We start from the raw sequence: 21,993 nt of genomic DNA on the forward strand, positions 1-21,993 counted from the left end.
CGTGATTTGGTAGAGGATATGCTTAGAGTCCTCGCTACAGCCTGCCATGGTGGAGGCAGTTCGCTCCTCGTGGGAATCCCTGCATAAAGAAGTTCATTCGTGTAAGAGCCCAAAGAGTACACATTGGGAGTAATGCTGCTTGTATGCCACCTGCAACTAAAGCAGAATTCTTTGGTAAAACTGCCGTGTTTTGGAAGAGGAAATGCTTACAGTCCTCGCTACAGCCTGCCTTGGTTGAGGCAGTTCGCTCCACGTCGGAAACCCTGCATATAGAAGTTCATTCGTGGAAGAGCCCAAAGAGTACACAGTGGGAGAAAAGCTGCTTGTGTTACCTCTGCAACTAAAGTAGAGTTCTACCGTTAAAACTGCGTGTTTTGGGAGAGGATATGCTTACAGTCCTCGCTACAGCCTGCCACGGTTGAGGCAGTTCGATCCACGTGGGAATCCCTGCATAAAGAAATTCATTCGTGGAAGAGCCCAAAGATTACACACTGGGAGTAATGCTGCTTGTGTTCCACCTGCAACTAACGCAGAGTTCCTTGGGTAAAACTGCCTTGTTTTCAGAGAGGAAATGCTTAGACGCCTAACTAGAGCCTGCTTACTTTAGGCATTTCACTCCACGCGGGACCCCTTGAGTATAGATATTCTTTCGGGCAAAGGCTCATTGGGTACACTGTGGGAGAAAAGCTGCTTGTGTTCCACCTGCAACTAAAGCAGAATTCTTCGGGTAAACCTGCGTGATTTGGTAGAGGATATGCTTACAGTCCTCGTTACAGCCTTCCATGGTGGAGGCAGTTCGCTCCTCGTGGGAATCCCTGCATAAAGAAGTTCATTCGTGTAAGAGCCCAAAGAGTACACAGTGGGAGAAATGCTGCTTGTGTTCCACCTGCAACTAAAGCACCGTTCTTCGGGTAAAACTGCCTGTTATGGGGAGGAAATGCTTACAGTCCTTACGAGAGCCTGCCTTCATTGAGGCAGTTCGCTGCACGTGGGACACCCTGCATAATGAAGAATCATTTGGGGAAGGGCCGTTTGTATAAAGTGTGGGACAAATGCAGCTTGTGTTCCACTGCAACTAAAGCAGAGTTCTTCGGGTAAAAGTGCCGTGTTTTCAGAGAGGAAATCCTTAGAGACCACAGGAGAGCCTGCCATGGTTGAGGCAGTTCGCTCCACGCTGGAAACCATTGTTTTAGAACAAGTTCATTAGGGGAAGGGCCCATTCTGTACACTGTGGGAGGAAAGCTGATGGTGTTCCCCCTGCACCTAAAGCAGAGTTCTTCGTGTAAAACTGCGTGTTTCGGGAGGGGAAATGCTTACAGTATTCGCTACAGCCTGCCTTGGTTGAGGCAGTTCGCTCCACGTGGGAATCCCTGCATAAAGAAGTTCATTCGTGGAAGAGCCCAAAGAGTACACAGTGGGAGAAATGCTGCTTGTGTTCCACCTGCAACTAAAGCAGAATTCTTTGGTAAAACTGCCGTGTTTTGGAAGAGGAAATGCTTACAGTCCTCGCTACAGCCTGCCTTGGTTGAGGCAGTTCGCTCCACGTCGGAAACCCTGCATATAGAAGTTCATTCGTGGAAGAGCCCAAAGAGTACACAGTGGGAGAAAAGCTGCTTGGGTTACGCCTGCAAGTAAAGCAGAGTTCTAGCTTTAAAACTGCGTGGTTTGGGAGAGGATATGCTTACAATCCTCGCTACAGCCTGCCATGGTTGAGGCAGTTCGCTCCACGTGGGAAACCCTGCATATACAAGTTCATTCGTGAAGAGACCAAAGAGTACACAGTGGGAGAAATGCTGCTTGTGTTCCACCTGCAACGAAAGCAGAGTTCTTTGGGTAAAAGTTCCGTGTTTTCAGAGGGGAAATTCTTAGAGACCACAGTAATGCCTGCCATGGTTGAGGCAGTTCGCTCCACGCTGGAAACCATTCTTATAGAACAAGTTCATTAGGGGAAGTGCCTATTGTGTACACTGTGGGAGGAAAGCTGATGGTGTTCCCCCTGCACCTAAAGCAGAGTTCTTCGTGTAAAACTGCGTGTTTCGCGAGGGGAAATGCTTACAGTCCTCGCTACAGCCTGCCATGGTGGAGGCAGTTCGCTCCTCGTGGGAATCCCTGCATATAGAAGTTCATTCGTGTAAGAGCCCAAAGAGTACACAGTGGGAGAAAAGCTGCTTGTGTTACGCCTGCAAGTAAAGCAGACTTCTAGCGTTAAAACTGCCAGGTTTGGGAGAGGATATGCTTACAGTCCTCGCTACAGCCTGCCATGGTTGAGGAAGTTCGCTCCACGTGGGAAACCATGCATATACAAGTTCATTCGTGAAGAGACCAAAGAGTACACAGTGGGAGAAATGCTGCTTGTGTTCCACCTGCAACGAAAGCAGAGTTCTTCGGGTAAAAGTTCCGTGTTTTCAGAGGGGAAATTCTTAGAGACCACAGTAGTGCCTGCCATGGTTGAGGCAGTTCGCTCCACGCTGGAAACCATTCTTATAGAACAAGTTCATTAAGGGAAGTGCCCATTGTGTACACTGTGGGAGAAAAGATGCTTGTGTTCCCCCTGCAACTAAAGCAGAGTTCCTCGGGTAAACCTGCGTGATTTGGTAGAGGATATGCTTACAGTCCTCGCTACAGCCTGCCATGGTGGAGGCAGTTCGCTCCTCGTGGGAATCCCTGCATAAAGAAGTTCATTCGTGTAAGAGCCCAAAGAGTACACATTGGGAGTAATGCTGCTTGTATGCCACCTGCAACTAAAGCAGAATTCTTTGGTAAAACTGCCGTGTTTTGTAAGAGGAAATGCTTACAGTCCTCGCTACAGCCTGCCTTGGTTGAGGCAGTTCGCTCCACGTCGGAAACCCTGCATATAGAAGTTCATTCGTGGAAGAGCCCAAAGAGTACACAGTGGGAGAAAAGCTGCTTGTGTTACCTCTGCAACTAAAGCAGAGTTCTACCGTTAAAACTGCGTGTTTTGGGAGAGGATATGCTTACAGTCCTCGCTACAGCCTGCCACGGTTGAAGCAGTTCAATCCACGTGGGAATCCCTGCATAAAGAAATTCATTCGTGGAAGAGCCCAAAGATTACACACTGGGAGTAATGCTGCTTGTGTTCCACCTGCAACTAACGCAGAGTTCCTTGGGTAAAACTGCCGTGTTTTCAGAGAGGAAATGCTTAGACGCCTAACTAGAGCCTGCTTACTTTAGGCATTTCACTCCACGCGGGACCCCTTGAGTATAGATATTCTTTCGGGCAAAGGCTCATTGGGTACACTGTGGGAGAAAAGCTGCTTGTGTTCCACCTGCAACTAAAGCAGAATTCTTCGGGTAAACCTGCGTGATTTGGTAGAGGATATGCTTACAGTCCTCGTTACAGCCTTCCATGGTGGAGGCAGTTCGCTCCTCGTGGGAATCCCTGCATAAAGAAGTTCATTCGTGTAAGAGCCCAAAGAGTACACAGTGGGAGAAATGCTGCTTGTGTTCCACCTGCAACTAAAGCACCGTTCTTCGGGTAAAACTGCCTGTTATGGGGAGGAAATGCTTACAGTCCTTACGAGAGCCTGCCTTCATTGAGGCAGTTCGCTGCACGTGGGACACCCTGCATAATGAAGATTCATTCGGGGAAGGGCCGTTTGTATAAAGTGTGGGACAAATGCAGCTTGTGTTCCACCTGCAACTAAAGCAGAGTTCTTCGGGTTAAAGTGCCGTGTTTTCAGAGAGGAAATCCTTAGAGACCACAGGAGAGCCTGCCATGGTTGAGGCAGTTCGCTCCACGCTGGAAACCATTCTTTTAGAACAAGTTCATTAGGAGAAGTGCCCATTCTGTACACTGTGGGAGGAAAGCTGATGGTGTTCCCCCTGCACCTAAAGCAGAGTTCTTCGTGTAAAACTGCGTGTTTCGGGAGGGGAAATGCTTACAGTATTCGCTACAGCCTGCCTTGGTTGAGGCAGTTCGCTCCACGTGGGAATCCCTGCATAAAGAAGTTCATTCGTGGAAGAGCCCAAAGAGTACACAGTGGGAGAAATGCTGCTTGTGTTCCACCTGCAACTAAAGCAGAATTCTTTGGTAAAACTGCCGTGTTTTGGAAGAGGAAATGCTTACAGTCCTCGCTACAGCCTGCCTTGGTTGAGGCAGTTCGCTCCACGTCGGAAACCCTGCATATAGAAGTTCATTCGTGGAAGAGCCCAAAGAGTACACAGTGGGAGAAAAGCTGCTTGGGTTACGCCTGCAAGTAAAGCAGAGTTCTAGCTTTAAAACTGCGTGGTTTGGGAGAGGATATGCTTACAATCCTCGCTACAGCCTGCCATGGTTGAGGCAGTTCGCTCCACGTGGGAAACCCTGCATATACAAGTTCATTCGTGAAGAGACCAAAGAGTACACAGTGGGAGAAATGCTGCTTGTGTTCCACCTGCAACGAAAGCAGAGTTCTTTGGGTAAAAGTTCCGTGTTTTCAGAGGGGAAATTCTTAGAGACCACAGTAATGCCTGCCATGGTTGAGGCAGTTCGCTCCACGCTGGAAACCATTCTTATAGAACAAGTTCATTAGGGGAAGTGCCTATTGTGTACACTGTGGGAGGAAAGCTGATGGTGTTCCCCCTGCACCTAAAGCAGAGTTCTTCGTGTAAAACTGCGTGTTTCGCGAGGGGAAATGCTTACAGTCCTCGCTACAGCCTGCCATGGTGGAGGCAGTTCGCTCCTCGTGGGAATCCCTGCATATAGAAGTTCATTCGTGTAAGAGCCCAAAGAGTACACAGTGGGAGAAAAGCTGCTTGTGTTACGCCTGCAAGTAAAGCAGACTTCTAGCGTTAAAACTGCGAGGTTTGGGAGAGGATATGCTTACAGTCCTCGCTACAGCCTGCCATGGTTGAGGAAGTTCGCTCCACGTGGGAAACCATGCATATACAAGTTCATTCGTGAAGAGACCAAAGAGTACACAGTGGGAGAAATGCTGCTTGTGTTCCACCTGCAACGAAAGCAGAGTTCTTCGGGTAAAAGTTCCGTGTTTTCAGAGGGGAAATTCTTAGAGACCACAGTAGTGCCTGCCATGGTTGAGGCAGTTCGCTCCACGCTGGAAACCATTCTTATAGAACAAGTTCATTAAGGGAAGTGCCCATTGTGTACACTGTGGGAGAAAAGATGCTTGTGTTCCCCCTGCAACTAAAGCAGAGTTCCTCGGGTAAACCTGCGTGATTTGGTAGAGGATATGCTTACAGTCCTCGCTACAGCCTGCCATGGTGGAGGCAGTTCGCTCCTCGTGGGAATCCCTGCATAAAGAAGTTCATTCGTGTAAGAGCCCAAAGAGTACACATTGGGAGTAATGCTGCTTGTATGCCACCTGCAACTAAAGCAGAATTCTTTGGTAAAACTGCCGTGTTTTGTAAGAGGAAATGCTTACAGTCCTCGCTACAGCCTGCCTTGGTTGAGGCAGTTCGCTCCACGTCGGAAACCCTGCATATAGAAGTTCATTCGTGGAAGAGCCCAAAGAGTACACAGTGGGAGAAAAGCTGCTTGTGTTACCTCTGCAACTAAAGCAGAGTTCTACCGTTAAAACTGCGTGTTTTGGGAGAGGATATGCTTACAGTCCTCGCTACAGCCTGCCACGGTTGAGGCAGTTCGATCCACGTGGGAATCCCTGCATAAAGAAATTTATTCGTGGAAGAGCCCAAAGATTACACACTGGGAATAATGCTGCTTGTGTTCCACCTGCAACTAACGCAGAGTTCCTTGGGTAAAACTGCCGTGTTTTCAGAGAGGAAATGCTTAGAGGCCTAACTAGAGCCTGCTTGCTTTAGGCATTTCACTCCACGCGGGACCCCTTGAGTATAGATATTCTTTCGGGCAAAGGCTCATTGGGTACACTGTGGGAGAAAAGCTGCTTGTGTTCCACCTGCAACTAAAGCAGAATTCTTCGGGTAAACCTGCGTGATTTGGTAGAGGATATGCTTACAGTCCTCGTTACAGCCTTCCATGGTGGAGGCAGTTCGCTCCTCGTGGGAATCCCTGCATAAAGAAGTTCATTCGTGTAAGAGCCCAAAGAGTACACAGTGGGAGAAATGCTGCTTGTGTTCCACCTGCAACTAAAGCAGAATTCTTTGGGTAAAACTGCGTGTATTGGGAGAGGAAATGCTTACAGTCCTTATGAGAGCCTCCCTTCGTTGAGGCAGTTCACTGCACGTGGGACACCCTGCATACACCCTGTAGACTCCTTCGGGGAAGGGCTCTTTGTATAAAGTGTGGGACAAATGCAGCTTGTGTTCCACCTGCAACTAAGGCAGAGTTCTTCGGGTAAAAGTGCCGTGTTTTCAGAGAGGAAATCCTTAGAGATCACAGGAGAGCCTGCCATGGTTGAGGCAGTTCGCTCCACGCTGGAAACCATTCTTATAGAACAAGTTCATTAGGGGAAGTGCCCATTGTGTACACTGTGAGAGGAAAGCTGATGGTGTTCCCCCTGCAATTAAAGCAGAGTTCTTCCTGTAAAACTGCGTGTTTTGGGAGAGGAAATGCTTACAGTATTCGCTACAGCCTGCCTTGGTTGAGGCAGTTCGCTCCACGTGGGAATCCCTGCATAAAGAAGTTCATTCGTGGAAGAGCCCAAAGAGTACACAGTGGGAGAAATGCTGCTTGTGTTCCACCTGCAACTAAAGCAGAATTCTTTGGTAAAACTGCCGTGTTTTGGAAGAGGAAATGCTTACAGTCCTCGCTACAGCCTGCCTTGGTTGAGGCAGTTCACTCCACGTCGGAAACCCTGCATATAGAAGTTCATTCGTGGAAGAGCCCAAAGAGTACACAGTGGGAGAAAAGCTGCTTGTGTTACGCCTGCAAGTAAAGCAGAGTTCTAGCTTTAAAACTGCGTGGTTTGGGAGAGGATATGCTTACAATCCTCGCTACAGCCTGCCATGGTTGAGGCAGTTCGCTCCACGTGGGAAACCCTGCATATACAAGTTCATTCGTGAAGAGACCAAAGAGTACACAGTGGGGGAAATGCTGCTTGTGTTCCACCTGCAACGAAAGCAGAGTTCTTCGGGTAAAAGTTCCGTGTTTTCAGAGGGGAAATTCTTAGAGACCACAGTAGTGCCTGCCATGGTTGAGGCAGTTCGCTCCACGCTGGAAACCATTCTTATAGAACAAGTTCATTAAGGGAAGTGCCTATTGTGTACACTGTGGGAGGAAAGCTGATGGTGTTCCCCCTGCAACTAAAGCAGAGTTCTTCGTGTAAAACTGCGTGTTTCAGGAGGGGAAATGCTTACAGTCCTCGCTACAGCCTGCCATGGGGGAGGCAGTTCGCTCCTCGTGGGAATCCCTGCATATAGAAGTTCATTCGTGTAAGAGCCCAGAGTACACAGTGGGAGAAAAGCTGCTTGTGTTACGCTTGCAAGTAAAGCAGACCTCTAGCGTTAAAACTACGAGGTTTGGGAGAGGATATGCTTACAGTCCTGGCTACAGCCTGCCATGGTTGAGGAAGTTCGGTCCACGTGGGAAACCCTGCATATACAAGTTCATTCGTGAAGAGCCCAAAGAGTACACAGTGGGAGAAATGCTGCTTGTGTTCCACCTGCAACGAAAGCAGAGTTCTTCGGGTAAAAGTTCCGTGTTTTCAGAGGGGAAATTCTTAGAGACCACAGTAGTGCCTGCCATGGTTGAGGCAGTTCGCTCCACGCTGGAAACCATTCTTATAGAACAAGTTCATTAGGGGAAGTGCCTATTGTGTACACTGTGGGAGGAAAGCTGATGGTGTTCCCCCTGCACCTAAAGCAGAGTTCTTCGTGTAAAACTGCGTGTTTCGGGAGGGTAAATGCTTACAGTCCTCGCTACAGCCTGCAATGGTGGAGGCAGTTCGCTCCTCGTGGGAATCCCTGCATAAAGAAGTTCATTCGTGTAAGAGCCCAAAGAGTACACATTGCGAGTAATGCTGCTTGTATGCCACCTGCAACTAAAGCTGAATTCTTTGGTAAAACTGCCGTGTTTTGTAAGAGGAAATGCTTACAGTCCTCGCTACAGCCTGCCTTGGTTGAGGCAGTTCGCTCCACGTCGGAAACCCTGCATATAGAAGTTCATTCGTGGAAGAGCCCAAAGAGTACACAGTGGGAGAAAAGCTGCTTGTGTTACATCTGCAACTAAAGCAGAGTTCTACCGTTAAAACTGCGTGTTTTGGGAGAGGATATGCTTACAGTCCTCGCTACAGCCTGCCACGGTTGAAGCAGTTCAATCCACGTGGGAATCCCTGCATAAAGAAATTCATTCGTTGAAGAGCCCAAAGATTACACACTGGGAGTAATGCTGCTTGTGTTCCACCTGCAACTAACGCAGAGTTCCTTGGGTAAAACTGCCGTGTTTTCAGAGAGGAAATGCTTAGACGCCTAACTAGAGCCTGCTTACTTTAGGCATTTCACTCCACGCGGGACCCCTTGAGTATAGATATTCTTTCGGGCAAAGGCTCATTGGGTACACTGTGGGAGAAAAGCTGCTTGTGTTCCACCTGCAACTAAAGCAGAATTCTTCGGGTAAACCTGCGTGATTTGGTAGAGGATATGCTTACAGTCCTCGTTACAGCCTTCCATGGTGGAGGCAGTTCGCTCCTCGTGGGAATCCCTGCATAAAGAAGTTCATTCGTGTAAGAGCCCAAAGAGTACACAGTGGGAGAAATGCTGCTTGTGTTCCACCTGCAACTAAAGCACCATTCTTCGGGTAAAACTGCCTGTTATGGGGAGGAAATGCTTACAGTCCTTACGAGAGCCTGCCTTCATTGAGGCAGTTCGCTGCACGTGGGACACCCTGCATAATGAAGATTCATTCGGGGAAGGGCCGTTTGTATAAAGTGTGGGACAAATGCAGCTTGTGTTCCACCTGCAACTAAAGCAGAGTTCTTCGGGTAAAAGTGCCGTGTTTTCAGAGAGGAAATCCTTAGAGACCACAGGAGAGCCTGCCATGGTTGAGGCAGTTCGCTCCACGCTGGAAACCATTCTTTTAGAACAAGTTCATTAGGGGAAGTGCCCATTCTGTACATGTGGGAGGAAAGCTGATGGTGTTCCCCCTGCACCTAAAGCAGAGTTCTTCGTGTAAAACTGCGTGTTTCGGGAGGGGAAATGCTTACAGTATTCTCTACAGCCTGCCTTGGTTGAGGCAGTTCGCTCCACGTGGGAATCCCTGCATAAAGAAGTTCATTCGTGGAAGAGCCCAAAGAGTACACAGTGGGAGAAATGCTGCTTGTGTTCCACCTGCAACTAAAGCAGAATTCTTTGGTAAAACTGCCGTGTTTTGGAAGAGGAAATGCTTACAGTCCTCGCTACAGCCTGCCTTGGTTGAGGCAGTTCGCTCCACGTCGGAAACCCTGCATATAGAAGTTCATTCGTGGAAGAGCCCAAAGAGTACACAGTGGGAGAAAAGCTGCTTGTGTTACGCCTGCAAGTAAAGCAGAGTTCTAGCTTTAAAACTGAAGGTTTGGGAGAGGATATGCTTACAATCCTCGCTACAGCCTGCCATGGTTGAGGCAGTTCGCTCCACGTGGGAAACCCTGCATATACAAGTTCATTCGTGAAGAGACCAAAGAGTACACAGTGGGAGAAATGCTGCTTGTGTTCCACCTGCAACGAAAGCTGAGTTCTTTGGGTAAAAGTTCCGTGCTTTCAGAGGGGAAATTCTTAGAGACCACAGTAATGCCTGCCATGGTTGAGGCAGTTGGCTCCACGCTGGAAACCATTCTTATAGAACAAGTTCATTAGGGGAAGTGCCTATTGTGTACACTGTGGGAGGAAAGCTGATGGTGTTCCCCCTGCACCTAAAGCAGAGTTCTTCGTGTAAAACTGCGTGTTTCGGGAGGGGAAATGCTTACAGTCCTCGCTACAGCCTGCCATAGTGGAGGCAGTTCGCTCCTCGTGGGAATCCCTGCATAAAGAAGTTCATTCGTGTAAGAGCCCAAAGAGTACACATTGGGAGTAATGCTGCTTGTATGCCACCTGCAACTAAAGCAGAATTCTTTGGTAAAACTGCCGTGTTTTGTAAGAGGAAATGCTTACAGTACTTGCTACAGCCTGCCTTGGTTGAGGCAGTTCGCTCCACGTCGGAAACCCTGCATATAGAAGTTCATTCGTGGAAGAGCCCAAAGAGTACACAGTGGGAGAAAAGCTGCTTGTGTTACCTCTGCAACTAAAGCAGAGTTCTACCGTTAAAACTGCGTGTTTTGGGAGAGGATATGCTTACAGTCCTCGCTACAGCCTGCCACGGTTGAAGCAGTTCAATCCACGTGGGAATCCCTGCATAAAGAAATTCATTCGTTGAAGAGCCCAAAGATTACACACTGGGAGTAATGCTGCTTGTGTTCCACCTGCAACTAACGCAGAGTTCCTTGGGTAAAACTGCCGTGTTTTCAGAGAGGAAATGCTTAGACGCCTAACTAGAGCCTGCTTACTTTAGGCATTTCACTCCACGCGGGACCCCTTGAGTATAGATATTCTTTCGGGCAAAGGCTCATTGGGTACACTGTGGGAGAAAAGCTGCTTGTGTTCCACCTGCAACTAAAGCAGAATTCTTCGGGTAAACCTGCGTGATTTGGTAGAGGATATGCTTACAGTCCTCGTTACAGCCTTCCATGGTGGAGGCAGTTCGCTCCTCGTGGGAATCCCTGCATAAAGAAGTTCATTCGTGTAAGAGCCCAAAGAGTACACAGTGGGAGAAATGCTGCTTGTGTTCCACCTGCAACTAAAGCAGAATTCTTTGGGTAAAACTGCGTGTATTGGGAGAGGAAATGCTTACAGTCCTTATGAGAGCCTCCCTTCTTTGAGGCAGTTCACTGCACGTGGGACACCCTGCATACACCCTGTAGACTCCTTCGGGGAAGGGCTCTTTGTATAAAGTGTGGGACAAATGCAGCTTGTGTTCCACTGCAACTAAAGCAGAGTTCTTCGGGTAAAAGTGCCGTGTTTTCAGAGAGGAAATCCTTAGAGACCACAGGAGAGCCTGCCATGGTTGAGGCAGTTCGCTCCACGCTGGAAACCATTCTTTTAGAACAAGTTCATTAGGGGAAGTGCCCATTCTGTACACTGTGGGAGGAAAGCTGATGGTGTTCCCCCTGCACCTAAAGCAGAGTTCTTCGTGTAAAACTGCGTGTTTCGGGAGGGGAAATGCTTACAGTATTCGCTACAGCCTGCCTTGGTTGAGGCAGTTCGCTCCACGTGGGAATCCCTGCATAAAGAAGTTCATTCGTGGAAGAGCCCAAAGAGTACACAGTGGGAGAAATGCTGCTTGTGTTCCACCTGCAACTAAAGCAGAATTCTTTGGTAAAACTGCCGTGTTTTGGAAGAGGAAATGCTTACAATCCTCGCTACAGCCTGCCATGGTTGAGGCAGTTCGCTCCACGTGGGAAACCCTGCATATACAAGTTCATTCGTGAAGAGACCAAAGAGTACACAGTGGGAGAAATGCTGCTTGTGTTCCACCTGCAACGAAAGCAGAGTTCTTTGGGTAAAAGTTCTGTGTTTTCAGAGGGGAAATTCTTAGAGACCACAGTAATGCCTGCCATGGTTGAGGCAGTTCGCTCCACGCTGGAAACCATTCTTATAGAACAAGTTCATTAGGGGAAGTGCCTATTGTGTACACTGTGGGAGGAAAGCTGATGGTGTTCCCCCTGCACCTAAAGCAGAGTTCTTCGTGTAAAACTGCGTGTTTCGGGAGGGGAAATGCTTACAGTCCTCGCTACAGCCTGCCATGGTGGAGGCAGTTCGCTCCTCGTGGGAATCCCTGCATAAAGAAGTTCATTCGTGTAAGAGCCCAAAGAGTACACATTGGGAGTAATGCTGCTTGTATGCCACCTGCAACTAAAGCAGAATTCTTTGGTAAAACTGCCGTGTTTTGTAAGAGGAAATGCTTACAGTACTTGCTACAGCCTGCCTTGGTTGAGGCAGTTCGCTCCACGTCGGAAACCCTGCATATAGATGTTCATTCGTGGAAGAGCCCAAAGAGTACACAGTGGGAGAAAAGCTGCTTGTGTTACCTCTGCAACTAAAGTAGAGTTCTACCGTTAAAACTGCGTGTTTTGGGAGAGGATATGCTTACAGTCCTCGCTACAGCCTGCCACGGTTGAAGCAGTTCAATCCACGTGGGAATCCCTGCATAAAGAAATTCATTCGTGGAAGAGCCCAAAGATTACACACTGGGAGTAATGCTGCTTGTGTTCCACCTGCAACTAACGCAGAGTTCCTTGGGTAAAACTGCCGTGTTTTCAGAGAGGAAATGCTTAGACGCCTAACTAGAGCCTGCTTACTTTAGGCATTTCACTCCACGCGGGACCCCTTGAGTATAGATATTCTTTCGGGCAAAGGCTCATTGGGTACACTGTGGGAGAAAAGCTGCTTGTGTTCCACCTGCAACTAAAGCAGAATTCTTCGGGTAAACCTGCGTGATTTGGTAGAGGATATGCTTACAGTCCTCGTTACAGCCTTCCATGGTGGAGGCAGTTCGCTCCTCGTGGGAATCCCTGCATAAAGAAGTTCATTCGTGTAAGAGCCCAAAGAGTACACAGTGGGAGAAATGCTGCTTGTGTTCCACCTGCAACTAAAGCACCGTTCTTCGGGTAAAACTGCCTGTTATGGGGAGGAAATGCTTACAGTCCTTACGAGAGCCTGCCTTCATTGAGGCAGTTCGCTGCACGTGGGACACCCTGCATAATGAAGATTCATTCGGGGAAGGGCCGTTTGTATAAAGTGTGGGACAAATGCAGCTTGTGTTCCACCTGCAACTAAAGCAGAGTTCTTCGGGTTAAAGTGCCGTGTTTTCAGAGAGGAAATCCTTAGAGACCACAGGAGAGCCTGCCATGGTTGAGGCAGTTCGCTCCACGCTGGAAACCATTCTTTTAGAACAAGTTCATTAGGAGAAGTGCCCATTCTGTACACTGTGGGAGGAAAGCTGATGGTGTTCCCCCTGCACCTAAAGCAGAGTTCTTCGTGTAAAACTGCGTGTTTCGGGAGGGGAAATGCTTACAGTATTCGCTACAGCCTGCCTTGGTTGAGGCAGTTCGCTCCACGTGGGAATCCCTGCATAAAGAAGTTCATTCGTGGAAGAGCCCAAAGAGTACACAGTGGGAGAAATGCTGCTTGTGTTCCACCTGCAACTAAAGCAGAATTCTTTGGTAAAACTGCCGTGTTTTGGAAGAGGAAATGCTTACAGTCCTCGCTACAGCCTGCCTTGGTTGAGGCAGTTCGCTCCACGTCGGAAACCCTGCATATAGAAGTTCATTCGTGGAAGAGCCCAAAGAGTACACAGTGGGAGAAAAGCTGCTTGTGTTACGCCTGCAAGTAAAGCAGAGTTCTAGCTTTAAAACTGCGTGGTTTGGGAGAGGATATGCTTACAATCCTCGCAACAGCCTGCCATGGTTGAGGCAGTTCGCTCCACGTGGGAAACCCTGCATATACAAGTGCATTCGTGAAGAGACCAAAGAGTACACAGTGGGAGAAATGCTGCTTGTGTTCCACCTGCAACGAAAGCAGAGTTCTTTGGGTAAAAGTTCGGTGTTTTCAGAGGGGAAATTCTTAGAGACCACAGTAATGCCTGCCATGGTTGAGGCAGTTCGCTCCACGCTGGAAACCATTCTTATAGAACAAGTTCATTAGGGGAAGTGCCTATTGTGTACACTGTGGGAGGAAAGCTGATGGTGTTCCCCCTGCACCTAAAGCAGAGTTCTTCGTGTAAAAGGGCGTGTTTCGGGAGGGGAAATGCTTACAGTCCTCGCTACAGCCTGCCATGGTGGAGGCAGTTCGCTCCTCGTGGGAATCCCTGCATATAGAAGTTCATTCGTGTAAGAGCCCAAAGAGTACACAGTGGGAGAAAAGCTGCTTGTGTTACGCCTGCAAGTAAAGCAGACTTCTAGCGTTAAAACTGCGAGGTTTGGGAGAGGATATGCTTACAGTCCTCGCTACAGCCTGCCATGGTTGAGGAAGTTCGCTCCACGTGGGAAACCCTGCATATACAAGTTCATTCGTGAAGAGACCAAAGAGTACACAGTGGGAGAAATGCTGCTTGTGTTCCACCTGCAACGAAAGCAGAGTTCTTCGGGTAAAAGTTCCGTGTTTTCAGAGGGGAAATTCTTAGAGACCACAGTAGTGCCTGCCATGGTTGAGGCAGTTCGCTCCACGCTGGAAACCATTCTTATAGAACAAGTTCATTAAGGGAAGTGCCCATTGTGTACACTGTGGGAGAAAAGATGCTTGTGTTCCCCCTGCAACTAAAGCAGAGTTCCTCGGGTAAACCTGCGTGATTTGGTAGAGGATATGCTTACAGTCCTCGCTACAGCCTGCCATGGTGGAGGCAGTTCGCTCCTCGTGGGAATCCCTGCATAAAGAAGTTCATTCGTGTAAGAGCCCAAAGAGTACACATTGGGAGTAATGCTGCTTGTATGCCACCTGCAACTAAAGCAGAATTCTTTGGTAAAACTGCCGTGTTTTGTAAGAGGAAATGCTTACAGTCCTCGCTACAGCCTGCCTTGTTTGAGGCAGTTCGCTCCACGTCGGAAACCCTGCATATAGAAGTTCATTCGTGGAAGAGCCCAAAGAGTACACAGTGGGAGAAAAGCTGCTTGTGTTACCTCTGCAACTAAAGCAGAGTTCTACCGTTAAAACTGCGTGTTTTGGGAGAGGATATGCTTACAGTCCTCGCTACAGCCTGCCACGGTTGAGGCAGTTCGATCCACGTGGGAATCCCTGCATAAAGAAATTTATTCGTGGAAGAGCCCAAAGATTACACACTGGGAGTAATGCTGCTTGTGTTCCACCTGCAACTAACGCAGAGTTCCTTGGGTAAAACTGCCGTGTTTTCAGAGAGGAAATGCTTAGAGGCCTAACTAGAGCCTGCTTGCTTTAGGCATTTCACTCCACGCGGGACCCCTTGAGTATAGATATTCTTTCGGGCAAAGGCTCATTGGGTACACTGTGGGAGAAAAGCTGCTTGTGTTCCACCTGCAACTAAAGCAGAATTCTTCGGGTAAACCTGCGTGATTTGGTAGAGGATATGCTTACAGTCCTCGTTACAGCCTTCCATGGTGGAGGCAGTTCGCTCCTCGTGGGAATCCCTGCATAAAGAAGTTCATTCGTGTAAGAGCCCAAAGAGTACACAGTGGGAGAAATGCTGCTTGTGTTCCACCTGCAACTAAAGCAGAATTCTTTGGGTAAAACTGCGTGTATTGGGAGAGGAAATGCTTACAGTCCTTATGAGAGCCTCCCTTCGTTGAGGCAGTTCACTGCACGTGGGACACCCTGCATACACCCTGTAGACTCCTTCGGGGAAGGGCTCTTTGTATAAAGTGTGGGACAAATGCAGCTTGTGTTCCACCTGCAACTAAGGCAGAGTTCTTCGGGTAAAAGTGCCGTGTTTTCAGAGAGGAAATCCTTAGAGATCACAGGAGAGCCTGCCATGGTTGAGGCAGTTCGCTCCACGCTGGAAACCATTCTTATAGAACAAGTTCATTAGGGGAAGTGCCCATTGTGTACACTGTGAGAGGAAAGCTGATGGTGTTCCCCCTGCAATTAAAGCAGAGTTCTTCCTGTAAAACTGCGTGTTTTGGGAGAGGAAATGCTTACAGTATTCGCTACAGCCTGCCTTGGTTGAGGCAGTTCGCTCCACGTGGGAATCCCTGCATAAAGAAGTTCATTCGTGGAAGAGCCCAAAGAGTACACAGTGGGAGAAATGCTGCTTGTGTTCCACCTGCAACTAAAGCAGAATTCTTTGGTAAAACTGCCGTGTTTTGGAAGAGGAAATGCTTACAGTCCTCGCTACAGCCTGCCTTGGTTGAGGCAGTTCACTCCACGTCGGAAACCCTGCATATAGAAGTTCATTCGTGGAAGAGCCCAAAGAGTACACAGTGGGAGAAAAGCTGCTTGTGTACGCCTGCAAGTAAAGCAGAGTTCTAGCTTTAAAACTGCGTGGTTTGGGAGAGGATATGCTTACAATCCTCGCTACAGCCTGCCATGGTTGAGGCAGTTCGCTCCACGTGGGAAACCCTGCATATACAAGTTCATTCGTGAAGAGACCAAAGAGTACACAGTGGGAGAAATGCTGCTTGTGTTCCACCTGCAACGAAAGCAGAGTTCTTCGGGTAAAAGTTCCGTGTTTTCAGAGGGGAAATTCTTAGAGACCACAGTAGTGCCTGCCATGGTTGAGGCAGTTCGCTCCACGCTGGAAACCATTCTTATAGAACAAGTTCATTAAGGGAAGTGCCTATTGTGTACACTGTGGGAGGAAAGCTGATGGTGTTCCCCCTGCAACTAAAGCAGAGTTCTTCGTGTAAAACTGCGTGTTTCAGGAGGGGAAATGCTTACAGTCCTCGCTACAGCCTGCCATGGGGGAGGCAGTTCGCTCCTCGTGGGAATCCCTGCATATAGAAGTTCATTCGTGTAAGAGCCCAGAGTACACAGTGGGAGAAAAGCTGCTTGTGTTACGCCTGCAAGTAAAGCAGACCTCTAGCGTTAAAACTACGAGGTTTGGGAGAGGATATGCTTACAGTCCTCGCTACAGCCTGCCATGGTTGAGGAAGTTCGGTCCACGTGGGAAACCCTGCATATACAAGTTCATTCGTGAAGAGCCCAAAGAGTACACAGTGGGAGAAATGCTGCTTGTGTTCCACCTGCAACTAAAGCACCGTTCTTCGGGTAAAACTGCCTGTTATGGGGAGGAAATGCTTACAGTCCTTACGAGAGCCTGCCTTCATTGAGGCAGTTCGCTGCACGTGGGACACCCTGCATAATGAAGAATCATTCGGGGAAGGGCCGTTTGTATAAAGTGTGGGACAAATGCAGCTTGTGTTCCACTGCAACTAAAGCAGAGTTCTTCGGGTAAAAGTGCCGTGTTTTCAGAGAGGAAATCCTTAGAGACCACAGGAGAGCCGGCCATGGTTGAGGCAGTTCGCTCCACGCTGGAAACCATTGTTTTAGAACAAGTTCATTAGGGGAAGGGCCCATTCTGTACACTGTGGGAGGAAAGGTGATGGTGTTCCCCCTGCACCTAAAGCAGAGTTCTTCGTGTAAAACTGCGTGTTTCGGGAGGGGAAATGCTTACAGTATTCGCTACAGCCTGCCTTGGTTGAGGCAGTTCGCTCCACGTGGGAATCCCTGCATAAAGAAGTTCATTCGTGGAAGAGCCCAAAGAGTACACAGTGGGAGAAAAGCTGCTTGGGTTACGCCTGCAAGTAAAGCAGAGTTCTAGCTTTAAAACTGCGTGGTTTGGGAGAGGATATGCTTACAATCCTCGCTACAGCCTGCCATGGTTGAGGCAGTTCGCTCCACGTGGGAAACCCTGCATATACAAGTTCATTCGTGAAGAGACCAAAGAGTACACAGTGGGAGAAATGCTGCTTGTGTTCCACCTGCAACGAAAGCAGAGTTCTTTGGGTAAAAGTTCCGTGTTTTCAGAGGGGAAATTCTTAGAGACCACAGTAATGCCTGCCATGGTTGAGGCAGTTCGCTCCACGCTGGAAACCATTCTTATAGAACAAGTTCATTAGGGGAAGTGCCTATTGTGTACACTGTGGGAGGAAAGCTGATGGTGTTCCCCCTGCACCTAAAGCAGAGTTCTTCGTGTAAAACTGCGTGTTTCGGGAGGGGAAATGCTTACAGTCCTCGCTACAGCCTGCCATGGTGGAGGCAGTTCGCTCCTCGTGGGAATCCCTGCATAAAGAAGTTCATTCGTGTAAGAGCCCAAAGAGTACACATTGGGAGTAATGCTGCTTGTATGCCACCTGCAACTAAAGCAGAATTCTTTGGTAAAACTGCCGTGTTTTGTAAGAGGAAATGCTTACAGTACTTGCTACAGCCTGCCTTGGTTGAGGCAGTTCGCTCCACGTCGGAAACCCTGCATATAGAAGTTCATTCGTGGAAGAGCCCAAAGAGTACACAGTGGGAGAAAAGCTGCTTGTGTTACCTCTGCAACTAAAGCAGAGTTCTACCGTTAAAACTGCGTGTTTTGGGAGAGGATATGCTTACAGTCCTCGCTACAGCCTGCCACGGTTGAAGCAGTTCAATCCACGTGGGAATCCCTGCATAAAGATATTCATTCGTGGAAGAGCCCAAAGATTACACACTGGGAGTAATGCTGCTTGTGTTCCACCTGCAACTAACGCAGAGTTCCTTGGGTAAAACTGCCGTGTTTTCAGAGAGGAAATGCTTAGACGCCTAACTAGAGCCTGCTTACTTTAGGCATTTCACTCCACGCGGGACCCCTTGAGTATAGATATTCTTTCGGGCAAAGGCTCATTGGGTACACTGTGGGAGAAAAGCTGCTTGTGTTCCACCTGCAACTAAAGCAGAATTCTTCGGGTAAACCTGCGTGATTTGGTAGAGGATATGCTTACAGTCCTCGTTACAGCCTTCCATGGTGGAGGCAGTTCGCTCCTCGTGGGAATCCCTGCATAAAGAAGTTCATTCGTGTAAGAGCCCAAAGAGTACACAGTGGGAGAAATGCTGCTTGTGTTCCACCTGCAACTAAAGCACCGTTCTTCGGGTAAAACTGCCTGTTATGGGGAGGAAATGCTTACAGTCCTTACGAGAGCCTGCCTTCATTGAGGCAGTTCGCTGCACGTGGGACACCCTGCATAATGAAGATTCATTCGGGGAAGGGCCGTTTGTATAAAGTGTGGGACAAATGCAGCTTGTGTTCCACCTGCAACTAAAGCAGAGTTCTTCGGGTTAAAGTGCCGTGTTTTCAGAGAGGAAATCCTTAGAGACCACAGGAGAGCCTGCCATGGTTGAGGCAGTTCGCTCCACACTGGAAACCATTCTTTTAGAACAAGTTCATTAGGAGAAGTGCCCATTCTGTACACTGTGGGAGGAAAGCTGATGGTGTTCCCCCTGCACCTAAAGCAGAGTTCTTCGTGTAAAACTGCGTGTTTCGGGAGGGGAAATGCTTACAGTATTCGCTACAGCCTGCCTTGGTTGAGGCAGTTCGCTCCACGTGGGAATCCCTGCATAAAGAAGTTCATTCGTGGAAGAGCCCAAAGAGTACACAGTGGGAGAAATGCTGCTTGTGTTCCACCTGCAACTAAAGCAGAATTCTTTGGTAAAACTGCCGTGTTTTGGAAGAGGAAATGCTTACAGTCCTCGCTACAGCCTGCCTTGGTTGAGGCAGTTCGCTCCACGTCGGAAACCCTGCATATAGAAGTTCATTCGTGGAAGAGCCCAAAGAGTACACAGTGGGAGAAAAGCTGCTTGTGTTACGCCTGCAAGTAAAGCAGAGTTCTAGCTTTAAAACTGCGTGGTTTGGGAGAGGATATGCTTACAATCCTCGCTACAGCCTGCCATGGTTGAGGCAGTTCGCTCCACGTGGGAAACCCTGCATATACAAGTTCATTCGTGAAGAGACCAAAGAGTACACAGTGGGAGAAATGCTGCTTGTGTTCCACCTGCAACGAAAGCAGAGTTCTTCGGGTAAAAGTTCCGTGTTTTCAGAGGGGAAATTCTTAGAGACCACAGTAATGCCTGCCATGGTTGAGGCAGATCGCTCCACGCTGGAAACCATTCTTATAGAACAAGTTCATTAGGGGAAGTGCCTATTGTGTACACTGTGGGAGGAAAGCTGATGGTGTTCCCCCTGCACCTAAAGCAGAGTTCTTCGTGTAAAACTGCGTGTTTCGGGAGGGGAAATGCTTACAGTCCTCGCTACAGCCTGCCATGGTGGAGGCAGTTCGCTCCTCGTGGGAATCCCTGCATAAAGAAGTTCATTCGTGTAAGAGCCCAAAGAGTACACATTGGGAGTAATGCTGCTTGTATGCCACCTGCAACTAAAGCAGAATTCTTTGGTAAAACTGCCGTGTTTTGTAAGAGGAAATGCTTACAGTCCTCGCTACAGCCTGCCTTGGTTGAGGCAGTTCGCTCCACGTCGGAAACCCTGCATATAGAAGTTCATTCGTGGAAGAGCCCAAAGAGTACACAGTGGGAGAAAAGCTGCTTGTGTTACATCTGCAACTAAAGCAGAGTTCTACCGTTAAAACTGCGTGTTTTGGGAGAGGATATGCTTACAGTCCTCGCTACAGCCTGCCACGGTTGAAGCAGTTCAATCCACGTGGGAATCCCTGCATAAAGAAATTCATTCGTGGAAGAGCCCAAAGATTACACACTGGGAGTAATGCTGCTTGTGTTCCACCTGCAACTAACGCAGAGTTCCTTGGGTAAAACTGCCGTGTTTTCAGAGAGGAAATGCTTAGACGCCTAACTAGAGCCTGCTTACTTTAGGCATTTCACTCCACGCGGGACCCCTTGAGTATAGATATTCTTTCGGGCAAAGGCTCATTGGGTACACTGTGGGAGAAAAGCTGCTTGTGTTCCACCTGCAACTAAAGCAGAATTCTTCGGGTAAACCTGCGTGCTTTGGTAGAGGATATGCTTACAGTCCTCGTTACAGCCTTCCATGGTGGAGGCAGTTCGCTCCTCGTGGGAATCCCTGCATAAAGAAGTTCATTCGTGTAAGAGCCCAAAGAGTACACAGTGGGAGAAATGCTGCTTGTGTTCCACCTGCAACTAAAGCACCGTTCTTCGGGTAAAACTGCCTGTTATGGGGAGGAAATGCTTACAGTCCTTACGAGAGCCTGCCTTCATTGAGGCAGTTCGCTGCACGTGGGACACCCTGCATAATGAAGATTCATTCGGGGAAGGGCCGTTTGTATAAAGTGTGGGACAAATGCAGCTTGTGTTCCACCTGCAACTAAAGCAGAGTTCTTCGGGTTAAAGTGCCGTGTTTTCAGAGAGGAAATCCTTAGAGACCACAGGAGAGCCTGCCATGGTTGAGGCAGTTCGCTCCACGCTGGAAACCATTCTTTTAGAACAAGTTCATTAGGAGAAGTGCCCATTCTGTACACTGTGGGAGGAAAGCTGATGGTGTTCCCCCTGCACCTAAAGCAGAGTTCTTCGTGTAAAACTGCGTGTTTCGGGAGGGGAAATGCTTACAGTATTCGCTACAGCCTGCCTTGGTTGAGGCAGTTCGCTCCACGTGGGAATCCCTGCATAAAGAAGTTCATTCGTGGAAGAGCCCAAAGAGTACACAGTGGGAGAAATGCTGCTTGTGTTCCACCTGCAACTAAAGCAGAATTCTTTGGGTAAAACTGCGTGTATTGGGAGAGGAAATGCTTACAGTCCTTATGAGAGCCTCCCTTCGTTGAGGCAGTTCACTGCACGTGGGACACCCTGCATACACCCTGTAGACTCCTTCGGGGAAGGGCTCTTTGTATAAAGTGTGGGACAAATGCAGCTTGTGTTCCACCTGCAACTAAAGCAGAGTTCTTCGGGTAAAAGTGCCGTGTTTTCAGAGAGGAAATCCTTAGAGATCACAGGAGAGCCTGCCATGGTTGAGGCAGTTCGCTCCACGCTGGAAACCATTCTTATAGAACAAGTTCATTAGGGGAAGTGCCCATTGTGTACACTGTGAGAGGAAAGCTGATGGTGTTCCCCCTGCAATTAAAGCAGAGTTCTTCCTGTAAAACTGCGTGTTTTGGGAGAGGAAATGCTTACAGTATTCGCTACAGCCTGCCTTGGTTGAGGCAGTTCGCTCCACGTGGGAATCCCTGCATAAAGAAGTTCATTCGTGGAAGAGCCCAAAGAGTACACAGTGGGAGAAATGCTGCTTGTGTTCCACCTGCAACTAAAGCAGAATTCTTTGGTAAAACTGCCGTGTTTTGGAAGAGGAAATGCTTACAGTCCTCGCTACAGCCTGCCTTGGTTGAGGCAGTTCACTCCACGTCGGAAACCCTGCATATAGAAGTTCATTCGTGGAAGAGCCCAAAGAGTACACAGTGGGAGAAAAGCTGCTTGTGTTACGCCTGCAAGTAAAGCAGAGTTCTAGCTTTAAAACTGCGTGGTTTGGGAGAGGATATGCTTACAATCCTCGCTACAGCCTGCCATGGTTGAGGCAGTTCGCTCCACGTGGGAAACCCTGCATATACAAGTTCATTCGTGAAGAGACCAAAGAGTACACAGTGGGAGAAATGCTGCTTGTGTTCCACCTGCAACGAAAGCAGAGTTCTTCGGGTAAAAGTTCCGTGT

The sequence above is a fragment of the Mesoplodon densirostris genome, chromosome 13, assembly GCF_025265405.1.
Source record: "Mesoplodon densirostris isolate mMesDen1 chromosome 13, mMesDen1 primary haplotype, whole genome shotgun sequence".
NCBI lineage: Eukaryota > Metazoa > Chordata > Mammalia > Artiodactyla > Ziphiidae > Mesoplodon > Mesoplodon densirostris.